Source organism: Tachyglossus aculeatus, chromosome X1 (assembly GCF_015852505.1).
Source record: "Tachyglossus aculeatus isolate mTacAcu1 chromosome X1, mTacAcu1.pri, whole genome shotgun sequence".
NCBI lineage: Eukaryota > Metazoa > Chordata > Mammalia > Monotremata > Tachyglossidae > Tachyglossus > Tachyglossus aculeatus.
The window spans coordinates 107,544,108-107,556,069 of record NC_052101.1 but is presented as its reverse complement, the minus strand read 5'-3'; the positions used below and the strand labels follow the sequence as shown (position 1 = coordinate 107,556,069).

Here is an 11,962-nt window from a genome sequence, read left to right as displayed (position 1 = left end):
AATTGGGTCATCCATTCTACAGAACTGCATTAAAGCTAAATACAGCTCAGAAAGCCCAACTCACTCTTCTATCCTTTTTTGAGGTGCCGACCTCAAAAGCCTCCAGTGGTTATCCATCCAGTTCAGCATCGAGCAGGAACTCCTCACCATCAGCTTTAAGTCAGAACCTGGGTTCTAATCCCGGCTTTATTACTTGGTTGCAGTTTGACCTTAGGCAAGTCACTTTCTCTGTGGTTCAGTTTCTGCAGCTGTAAAATGGGGATTCAATGCTTGTTCTCCTTCCTACTTAGACTGTTAGCCCTATGTGGGACAGGGACTGTATCCGACCCGATTAAGTTGTGCCTGCCCCAACACTTACCTCTCAGGGTTGCACCTGGAGAGTTTCCAGTACTCTACCAGTCTTGGCTACAGGAAGGAGAGTCAAGCAGAGGCCTACCCATTCCATTTCTAGCTTGGCCAGTGGCTAGTGAATGGAAGGCAATCTGCTCCAAGTCAAAACTCACCCACGCTGGGCAGCAGTGGCATGGGAGAGAGTTGAGGGCAGAGACTCGAGTTGACTGCATGGAAGGTGGCAATGGTAAACCACTTTTGTTTTTTTTTACCAAGAAAACTCTCTGGATCCACTACCAGAACGATTGCAGATGGAGGGCGGGGCGTTCTGGGAGAGATGTATCTGAGGTGTCGCTGTGGGTCGGAAACGACTCGACAGCATAAAATAAGACCCCAGCACTCGGGACACTCAGTCCTTGACACATAGTAAGCCCTTAATAAATACTATAAAACCAAAACTCAATCAGCTGTCTCCCCACAGTTTACTTTGCTCCTCTCCCACTACAACTCAATCTGCATGCTTTGCTCCTCCAATACCAACCTACTAACTGTGCCTCACTCTCATTTCTCACAAGTGTTGACTGGCTCCTTTCTCCTTTCTGGAACTCCCTCTGCTTTCATAACTGACAATCAATCAATCAATCAATCGTATTTATTGAGCGCTTACTATGTGCAGAGCACTGTACTAAGCGCTTGGGAAGTACAAATTGGCATCACATAGAGACAGTCCCTACCCAACAGTGGGCTCACAGTCTAAAAGGGGGCTCACAGTCTAAAAGGGGACAGAGACAGAGAAGCAGCATGGTCTAGTGGTTAGAGTATGGGCCCGGGAGTCAGAAGGTCCTGAGTTCTAATCCCTTCTCTGCTTCCTGTCTGCTGTGTGACCTTGGGCAAGTCACCTTAATTCTCTGTACCTCGGTTATCTCATCTCTAAAATGGGGATTAAAACTGTGAGCCCCGTGTGTCCAACCTGATTACCTTGTATCTAACCCAGTGCTTAGAACAGTGCTTGCCATATAGTGAGCGGTTAACAAATACAAATACCCCGGCCCCCCCAACTCCTCCCCACCTCAAAGCCCTACTAAAATCATAACTCCTCCTGAAAGCCTTCTCTGACTAATCTCTCATTTCTCCACACTACCCTCCCTTTCCTCCACATCACCTATGCACTTGGGGCTGTACCCATAAAGCACTTAGGTATTTATTCCCCAACCCCACCCCATAGCCCCTCTGTACATATCCTTATAATCAGCTGCCTCCCGTGACAGTAATTTCTGTCTCCCCAGCTAGATTGCAAACTCTTGGAGGGATCATGTTTATTTACTCTATTGTACTCTCCCAAGTATTTAGTACAATGCTCTGTAGAGGGTATGCACTCAATAAATACCATTGATTATTGGATTGTACCCTAAACATTTGCAGAAGAGATAAAACTAACATCAGCCCTCTACCCCCACTCAGAGTTGAATTAGACTTTCAGATGATGATGATGACCTGTTCTACTGAGGGCAAACAGGAATCTGGATTCCAGTTTGTGTAGGCAACTTTTCTGCAGAAAAGCAAGAAATGATAATTCCTTCACTTCAAGGGGAAGTTCAAAAACACAGAGGGGGATCAGAAAAAAAAATAAGGTTAACAATCACAGCTGGAGAGCCAACATCTAAGCTGGGAAAAGATAAGCAAAGGGAGGAGATTTTAGAAAATGCCTCCCTACCCCTGTAACCATCAAATGGATGTTCAGTACTCTCTCTCCTTAGTCCCCTCCATTCCTCCTCTGGTGCTGGTAAACTTCTCACTGGACTCACTAATAATAATAATAATAATAATGGTCTTCCTCCCTTCAAAGCCCTACTGAGAGCTCACCTCCTCCAGGAGACCTTCCCAGACTGAGCCCCCTCCTTCCTCTCCCCCTCCCCATCCCCCCCGCCTTACCTCCTTCCCCTCCCCACAGCACCTGTATATATGTATATATGTTTGTATTTATTTATTACTCTATTTTATTTGTACATATTTATTCTATTTATTTTATTTTGTTAATATGTGTTGTTTTGTTCTCTGTCTCCCCCTTCTAGACTGTGAGCCCACTGTTGGGTAGGGACCATCTCTATATGTTGCAAACTTGTACTTCCCAAGCGTTTAGTACAGTGCTCTGCACACAGTAAGTGCTCAATAAATACAATTGAAAGAATGAATGAATGATAATATTAACAATACTTGTGGTATTTGTTAAGTGCTAACTATATGCCAGGCACTGTACTAAGCACTGGGGTAGATACAAGATAATTGGGTCCCACATGGGGCTCATAGTCTTAATAGGACAGAGAACAGGTACTGAACCCCATTTTTCAGATGAGGGACCTAAGGTAAAGAGAAGTTAAGTGACTTGTCCAAGGTCACACACCAGGTACATGGTGAATCAGGATTAGAACCCAGATCTCTGACTCACAGGTCGGTACTCTTTCCATTTAGGCCACACTGCTTCCCTGATCCCTGAAGACTGACCTCAAAAGTCCTTCCTTACCATGTATCATACTCATCCCAGAAAAACCAGGCACCAAGACCTATAGAATAACTGGTGGCAGATACCAAGCTCTCAGTCATCTTTCTTTGAATTACTCCACAGTATACAGCCATTTGAAGGAAATCAGAATTCACAGATTTTTCAAATATTTATATTTTCTTGAAATTCTTGGGTCCAATTCCCCCTCACCATTTTAGATCATACTGAATTCTGCAGAACTGGATTTCACTAGAGAAGATGAAAACTGATGGTATTAAAAGCTTGCTTCCCTTAAGAATATGCCACCCATTGACTCGCTCTTATTCAGAGGCATTTCTTATTTCTTCTCTACAGAAAACTGTGCAAGGTGAAAGGCCAGATAAATTTTCCTTTCTGCTTATCTCTCCCACTAATCTCTTTTCTGAGGAGCTTTACCATTTCATATGGAGCCAGGTCATGGAAAAAATCCTTTTAAAAATCTATAAACTATAAATCTTTGTTCAAATCAATAAAATTAATCTAAAGTTTGTGTCAAGGTTTCAAAGAATCAGTAAAATATATGGAGTCTGAAAAATTGTCGTATCTAAAACCCCTCCCTGCTCACTTGTACTGATTTGACTTTTGCCTCCACTGTACCAGGCTACTGGTGAGTTCTGTTCAAATAGTTTTTGGACTACTGTGGTAAAGTTAGATTTCTAGCATTTTTGGAGAGTAATTTGAATGGTTTCTGCTCATTTTATGCCTTCAGTTAGCACATTCTTTTTTTTTTTTAATCAGTAACTTGGATAACTTGTCCCTGAGTGAATATAAAGGTCATCAGTGCCAGGGAAATTTTTTATAGAGAATAATTACAAATGCTAATCTTATGGAAAACCTGATTTATTCTTGAAGGTCATTTAATAAAGATGTTTCAGTATTTGTTGACTGTTGGTTTTCATCCTACCCTGTTTCTTTAGAATTGCTGCCATGGTAAAATTCATAAAAATAGAATCTAGTTGATATTAACTTTAATATTTCCTTTCGCAAATTCCAGGTGCTTGTTTTTTTCCTAATTCCTCTCTATACAGAAAGATGAGCACCCCAGATGGGAGTTTCAAATGAACCAAACTCTCATCTAATTAGATTACTTGACAAACAGTCTAGGATCAGCTCGGATCATACTCAGATTTATGTAATTCTAGTAGATGTTAAATAGGTAGATTTTAATGTAGAAACTACAAATATTATAGTGCCACCACACATCAGCCAGTCCATTACATTTGGTCCATTTCTTGTTTCCTGGGTTCCTGTCTCCCCACTTGCATACAGAAATATGTTCTATATGGGATCTATATGGGTGATGGGATCGGAGACCTAGAGAGAAGACAGCATCGACCTGGAGCTGCTGCAACAGAGAAAAGGCTACACTTCCCAAAGGTTGTGTAACTGGGTAAATTTGGATGAATGACAAGTTGTCATTCAGATGTCAAATGACTAAGAGACAGATGTCTAAAACTGGAGTCATCATAAATCAGAAGAATTGCGGGTAAATACGATGGACAAGACAGACCTGCTTTGATATCAGAATGGGTGTGTCTCCTACTGACAGAAACCCTCTTCCCTGACCCCTTCTCTCTGATTTGATATCGGAGGAATATTATATTGAGCCAGTCTCCTTTTCCCACATCAGCTGGCCTGCCTGAGCTCTTCCAGAATCACTGTTCTGACCAGGGTAGGGTAGGAGAGACTCCACAGGCCCTAGAAGGACTGTGGGAAGGAAGCTGTAGCTTTCTTGGAGGGCAAGCAGGCACGATCAGGGAAGCCTTGATCAGGGAGCTACAGGAGGGTTAGATATAAGCACAAAGCTAGTCTAATACTTACCTTAAAATAAATTACGGATGGATACATGCCAGCCTGACCTAGCAGAGAGAGCATGAGCCTGGGAGTTAGGAAACCTGGGTTCTAATCCTGGTCCTGCCACTTGCCTAATGTGCTACCTTGGGCAAGTCACTCAACTTCTCTGTGACTCAGTTTCCTCATCTGTAAAATGGGGACTCAATACCTGTTCTCCCTCCCACTTAGACTGTGGGACCGGGACTGTGTCCAACCTGGTTACCTTGTAATCAGTACAGTTCTTGGCAAAGTGCTTAATGAATATTATCATCATCATCATCATCACCATTTAGGGATACGGACCCAAGTGCATAGATGACAAAGGGAGGGCAAATAGAGGAAATGAGGGCTTAGTAAGAGAAGGCCTCTTTGAGGAGATATGATTTTAGGCTCTCCATCACCTCGCCCCCTCCTACCTCACCTCCCTTCTCTCCTTCTACAGCCCACCCCGCACCCTCTGCTCCTCTGCCGCTAATCTCCTCACCGTACCTCATTCTTGCCTGTCCCGCCATCGACCCCCGGCCCACGTCATCCCCCGGGCCTGGAATGCCCTCCCTCTGCCCATCCGCCAAGTTAGCTCTCTTCCTCCCTTCAAGGCCCTACTGAGAGCTCACCTACTCCAGGAGGCCTTCCCAGACTGAGCCCCTTCCTTCCTCTCCCCCTCGTCCCCCTCTCCACCCCCCCATCTTACCTCCTTCCATTCTCTACAGCACCTGTATATATGTATATATGTTTGTACATATTTGTTACTCTATTTATTTATTTTACTTGTACATATCTATTCTATTTTATTTTGTTAGTATGTTTGGTTTTGTTCTCTGTCTCCCCCTTTTAGACTGTGAGCCCACTGTTGGGTAGGGACTGTCTCTATATGTTGCCAACTTGTACTTCCCAAGCGCTTAGTACAGTGCTCTGCACACAGTAAGCGCTCAATAAATACAATTGATGATGATGATGATTTTAGTACAGCGTTGAAGATGGGGAGAGTCGTGGTCTGTCAGATGTGAAAGGGGAGGGAGTTCCAATCCAGACGGAGAACATGAACAAGGAGTCAGGGTGAGAAAGATGAGATGGAGATACAGAATGGAATTAGAGGAGGGAAGGGAGTAGGCTGGGTTGTAGTTGGAAATCATTGAGGCTAAGATAGCAGGGGGAGAGCTGATTAAGTGCCTTTAAAGGAATTTCTGTTTGATGCAGAACTAGACAGACAACCTGTGGAGATTTTTGAGGAGAGGGGAGATGTGGACTGAGTGGTTTCTGAGAAAAAATGATCCAGGCAGCAGAGTGAAGTATAGACTGGAGAAGGGAGTGACAGGAGGGAGGTAGGTCAGCAGGGTGGCTGATGCAGTAGACAAGGTGGGATATCTTCATGCTTGGATCAGCATGGTAGTAGTTTGAATGGAGAGGAAGGGACAGATTCTGGAGATATTGTGAAAGAACCAACAAAATATGATAGACTGAATATGGAGGTTGAATGAGGGAGATGAATAGAGGATAATGTCAAAGTTATGGGCTCAAGACAGGAAGGACAGTGGTTGTTTACAGTTATGGGAAAGTCAGGGGGAGGAGAGGGTTTTTGTGGAAAGGTGAAGAGTTCTGTTTCAGACATGTTAAATTTGAGATGTTGGTGGGACACCAAGAAGATATGTCCTGGAGGTGGGAGGAAATGCTAGACTGCAAACAAAGGACAGAAGTCCACGCTGGATATGGAGATTTGGGAATCATCCACAATAGAGATGGTAATTTGAAGCCATGGGACTGAATGAGTTTTCCAAAAGAGTGGCTGCAGGTGGAGAATAGAAGGGGACCCAGAACTGAGCTTTGAGGGACTACCACAGTTAAGAGGGTGTGAGGCAGATGAGAAGCCCAGGAGGATAGTGTTGATGAAGGCAAGGTTAGATAATGTTTCTAGAAAAAAAGGGTGGTCCACAATGTCGAAGGCAGCTGAAAGGTTGATGAGGATTAGGATGGAGTAGAGGCTGTTGGATTCGTCAAGGAGGAGGTCACTGGAGACCTTAGAGAGGGCACAGGAATCAAATTGGAGGGGGTCAAGAAGAGAAATGGAGGAGAGGAGGTGAAGGCAGTGATTATGTACAACTCGCTCGAGGGAAGGAATGGCAGGAAAGAGTTGGGGTGATAACCGAAGGGAGCCATGGGGTCAAGGGAGGATTTTTAGGATAGAGAAGAAGGGAGAGGGCAAGTATTTTAATAAGGTGTGAATGGATGGGGTTGGAGGTACACGTAGAGGGCGTAGATTTTAAAAGGAGTGGGCGATCTCTTGTGATAGTGATAGGAATGATGGCAGAGTCAAAAAGGGGGCAGGTGGAGGGTGGGTCTGGAAAAGAGCAGGGAGATCATGCTTGATGGTTTCAATTTCTTTGATGAAATAGGTGACAAGGTGATTAGGGTCAAGAGATGGGGGAGGTGGGAGGCAGGGATTTTGAGGAGGAAGCTAAAAATTTGAAACAGCTGGCATGGCAATGGGCATGGGCATCAGTAAGTTTGGAAAAATACTATAGCTGGACAAAGGAGAGGGCAAAGTTATCACAGGTGAGGATGAGTTTCACATGGACAAGTTCAGCCTGATATCTGGATTTCTGCCAGCAGTGCTCCACAACTCGAACTCAAATGAGGAGGAAATGTACTGTGGAGGTAATCCTGGGCTGCAAGTTGATCAAATGAGATCGACAGAGGGACAGGGGAGCGAGGGAATTGTTTCAGTGGAAAGGGCAGTGGCGAGGGTGTGAATTTGTGCATCAAGAACAGGCAGTTTGGGTAGGGAGACTAAATTGGGCATGATGACTTTGGAAAATTGGAGAGGTTTGAGAGACTGGAAATCTTTGTGGGGGAACAGGACCATTTTGTGGGGCGGGGATGTGTGGAATAGAAGGCCCGTCAGAAGACTGTGATTGGAAAGTGGAATTTCAGAGTTGGTGAGGGTAAAGACTGTACAGTGACTAGATGAAATGTGATAGAGTGCTTGCCCAAGTTGGCAAATGGGTGGGGTGGGGTGGAGCAGGAGGTTGGTGGAGTTGAGTCCCTTTATACTGTAAGCTTGTTGTGGGCAGAGAACGTGTCTACCAACTCTGTTATATCATACTTTCCCAAGTGCTTAGTACTCTGCACCCAGTAAGCATTTGATAAATACGATTGATTGATTGATCGAGGAGTGAGAGGAAGTTGGTAGCAGAAAGGAAATTGGGAACAACCACGTGGATATTGACATCCTCAAGGATCAGTGTAGGGACTGAGGAAGAGAGAAGTACTGTGAGAAAGGGATCAAAATGGTTCAGAAAGTTGAAGGATTGACCTGGAAGGATGGCAGATGACCGTGAATAGTATCTGGAGTGGGTGGTAGAGGTGGATGATGAGGGCTTCAAAAGAAGGGAAGGGTAGTGACAGGGAAGGTGGAATGGGGCAAAAGCGGCATTGGGGAGTGAGAAGGAACCCTACTCCCCTCCCTTACCCAGTGAGTCTTGGGGAATAGGAGAAGTTGAAGCCCTCTCGGGAGAGAACGGCGGGGGAGACAGTATCATCTGGGGAGAGCCAGGTTTCGGTGATGGCAAGGAGGAGCAGTCAGAGGGTCAGTCAGTGACTGTCAGAGGGTTTACCTTGGATTGGCAACATCAGCTTTACCTCTGGGCCTCAAAATACCATATATTACACAACAGCCCAGTTACATAACCTTTCTTGTGGTTTCAATTAGTCAAATCACCTTCACCATCGCCCTAAAACTTGAGTAGTCAACATGCATCTCTTTTATAATCCTTTTTGATTGGAAAAGCTTAAAAATTGTTTGATCAGATGGAAGGCTTCCTACTGATAAAGCATTCCATCGTGGTTTGGGCTTTCCCAGTTATGTTGCAACTACACGAGGTCTGAAAAAACTTGATAATTTTACTGTAAAATGGATAGTTCATCTCTACAGAGAATAAAACTGTCATTGATCTCGATGATAAATTGCATCTTGGTGCCTGAAAATATAGACCCTGTTTTTTTTTTTTCATTATAAGGATGACCTTGCCTCTATTGTAAATCAAAAGTAACTAGGGATTTGTGGCTTTTATAAGAGCCACAAGAAAAAAACCCACATGCTATTAGTCTACTTCTGTACACCCTTTCTTTGGGATCTCCTAGAAATGCTCTTCAATTTCACTAAGTTTATGTTAAGATATATATGATTTTCAGACTCCTGGGTTCCCATATATAGTTTATTTGCAGTCTGAGAGGAAGGAAAAGAAGGGGAAAATTTAGACTCTGTTGAAAGAGGGATGTTCTCCCTTAAAATTTACAGCTTTAGGTGAACAGAAAAAAGCACCCACTAACTATTCTTCCAACAGCCAGATTTCCTTTGAGGGCAACCTCATTCCTTTTGAGCAAAGATCTATAGTCTGAGGATGCCACAACAGATGGTGAAGAAGAAATAAATGTATTTATTTAGAATTGGAATGTCAATAATGATGTCCCGGTCACCTGATTTCAATCCATAGTTAGATGTAAACTAACAAACCATTCCAGAGAAGTCAGTCCACAGTCTGGCCTGAATTAGCTGACAAAATGCATGTTGAAACTGGATAATTTGGATAATTTGCTAACCTGTAGTCCTGGCAAGTAGGTTAAGTCAGATGCATTTCAAAGGCAAAAAAGAGATAATTTTGAGGATTGGAAATCAATTTTTCAAAGGTGGTAGAATATGGAATATATTTTTATTGCCTTTCATGCTTTGATTAAAATAGACTTTCCTCTAAAAGGATGATTCAAGTGATTTTTCCAATAGCAATAACTTCCTGTTACTTGACCATGATTAGCAAGGTAGACTAAAATTCATGTTATGGTTTTTAAGCAAATTAAAAACAAAACCAAGAAAATAGCTAACGGATTCCAGAAAAGATGAAAATAGCATTATCAAAATCACAATGAACTCCTTCACGTCTTGGAAGGTGTTCAACATTTAGCCAGTTCAACATTTTGCCAACAATTAGAAATTAAATAGAAATTTAAGCGCATGAGTTTAATAGCTCTCTCTGGGTCTGTTAAACCAAGGTCAATGTCTATTTATTTATATTGATGCTATTGATGCTTGTTTACTTGTTTTGATGTCTGTCTCCCCACTCCTAGACTGTGAGCCCCTTGTGGACAGGGATTGTCTGCCTTTGTTTCTGAATTGTACTTTCTAAGCGCTTAGTACAGGGCTCTGCACACAGTAAGTGCTCAATATTTACAGTTGAATGAATGATCATGCCAGGTGTCACTAGTTTTAAGAGGGACTTGATTTCTGATCGTGCAGTCCACCTACCTGCCTTACAAATGCACTGCAAACTGGAGTGGTAAATATAAGAACTGGGCTAAGATAGGTTTTCAGGTCTAAATCATAGCAGCTGTATTTTGTCCTTGTTGCTGTCCATTCATCACACTTGTTGAAATGTCAATAAGCATAGCACTGCAATAATTGATCTGAGAGATACAAAAGCATGGATCACAATCTATGATTCAGAAAAAAAGGAAGAGTCTAATTCTACTTTGTAGAAAGCTTACTGTGCATCTGTGGAGATACATGCTTCAAAAGCAGGATCTAAAATCAATGTGGACATCAGGAGTCTTGATTATATGTAATGGCTTTATGGATCAGGGCTTCTTAGGAAGAAAAGAAAAGCAGGTTTTATGAGGAAAATAAGAACATTTTTGACAAATCCACATATGTGGGTTGGGCTCAGGAAAATATTGCAGTTTCAAAATAATTTGCTTTCCATTACACAGACATCAAAATGATTACCCATATTAAAAAAAGCATACAGCAATGGCCTTGTCTATTCCTTACATGTGCCTTCAGTGCGAGAACAGTGCAATGAACCCTATGGACCCTTAGTAAATATTTGATTACTGACTGACTGACAACTAGGAGGAGAGTTAAGAATAGATTTCTAGATTCCCCTCCCATTGCTCTTTCCATTGGGCTTTACTGTCTGCCTCCTTGAAGAGGGAAGTTCATGCTGTAAAATAAGAAGTCATGCCAGTTTCATCTTTATGCTAAATATGAAATGCCAGACAATCTGTACAGTTTCAGGAAGGAAAATATCATAACTGATACAAGTATCCTCACATTCCTTGTCTTAAGCCATTCAGAGAACACAAATCTGTCTAGGGGTATGCTACAAAGCAGTTCATGAATAAAAGGCAAAGATAACATTTTGGATACAAGTTTGAATGTGTTTTCTTTGTTTTTCTTTTTAACATTGAAAAAATAGCATTTTTCAAAATTTTTGACCAAGACCCAAAGCCAAAAGTGCTTGATCATTTTGAAGAAATTTGTTAAAGTGAGAAAAGGATCTATTAGGGGAAAACTGCAGTATAATATAAAATCACTCTAATCACTACACTTGATTAAAAATAAAAAGGAGAAAAATATCACTAATTTAGCTTTAGCTAAAATAGAAGATAAAAATCAATAAGCTAAGCAGAAGTTGCCCGCTGGACACTCTGACCATGCATTTAGGGACACAGGAAATAGAGCTTAACTGAAGAAAAAATTATTTGAGGGTATGTGCTAGGAAAACGATAAGAATATCTACATCAAGAAATGCTACATTTAGGAACAAAGCTTATGTTGAGTAAATCTACAGTGCCATTGCTTTTTAATCAATCTCTGTTGACAGTTTGGCTCTCTTCTGACAGAATTTGTTGCTTTTTGCAGAGAATTATTACATGAGAAATTTCCATTTTTGATCGGTGTCTTCCCAGGACAATTCTAACGCTCAGCACCAAACCAATGCTTATGAAGAGAGTGTCATGAGAAAGGTGTAATGCTTCTGCTCATCCTCTAGACTGTAACCTCACTTTGGGCAGGGAATGTGTTTACCAACGCTGTTATTCTTACTCTCCCAAGTGCTTAGTACAGTGCTCTGTACACAGTAAACGCTCAGTAAATATGATTGAGTCACATGCAACTAATCCTGTCCCAGAGCTTGCCCTGGGAACCATGATGTCAGCACGATGCCTTAGCAGCCAGCAGCTGGGTTTTTGGTTTTTTTTGGTAGATGCCAGTGCTGTCCTAGAATCCATTTCCTCCCAAAGTAAATTGCCCCTGTAAGTGGCATGTGACAATACTAAAACATTTCAGGAGCTCATGAATATAGTAATTACTATTTGCAATCATTTTCAATAACTAAAAGGGGGTATGCACTAAGAGAAATATCACATACGTTATAGAGAAAAGAAAAACAGCGTAAAGCCTCTAAAATGACAATATGCAGTTCAAATCCT

General features: G+C 42.2%; 1 non-coding gene across 1 annotated transcript; it reads left to right on the top strand.

Annotated features, from left to right (window-relative positions):
* The first annotated feature begins 355 nt into the window (after window positions 1–355).
* LOC119920262 lies at window positions 356–493 on the top strand. Its single transcript, XR_005448021.1, has one exon. It is a non-coding gene; the product is annotated as a small nucleolar RNA SNORA7 (small nucleolar RNA).
* Window positions 494–11,962: the final 11,469 nt, after the last annotated feature.